Raw genomic sequence first — 248 nt, 5'->3', positions numbered from 1 at the left:
CACACACACACACACACACACACACACACACACACACACACACACACACACACACACACAGCTCTGTAGATGAGGTAACTTTCAGTCAAACTGAGGTTCACTCAGGTTGAGCTACTGTATGAAGTTCTGATGCAGACACACAGATATGCCTACAGCTGGGGAGTGTGTGTGTGTTTGTGTGTATTTTTGTATTTTCCTGAGGGGAACTGTGTTACCTCTCCATACCTAATCTAGCAAACCTACATTTC

The sequence above is a fragment of the Salvelinus sp. IW2-2015 genome, linkage group LG6.2 (genome assembly GCF_002910315.2).
Source record: "Salvelinus sp. IW2-2015 linkage group LG6.2, ASM291031v2, whole genome shotgun sequence".
Taxonomy (NCBI): Eukaryota; Metazoa; Chordata; class Actinopteri; order Salmoniformes; family Salmonidae; genus Salvelinus; species Salvelinus sp. IW2-2015.
Note: the sequence above shows the minus strand (reverse complement) of the source record.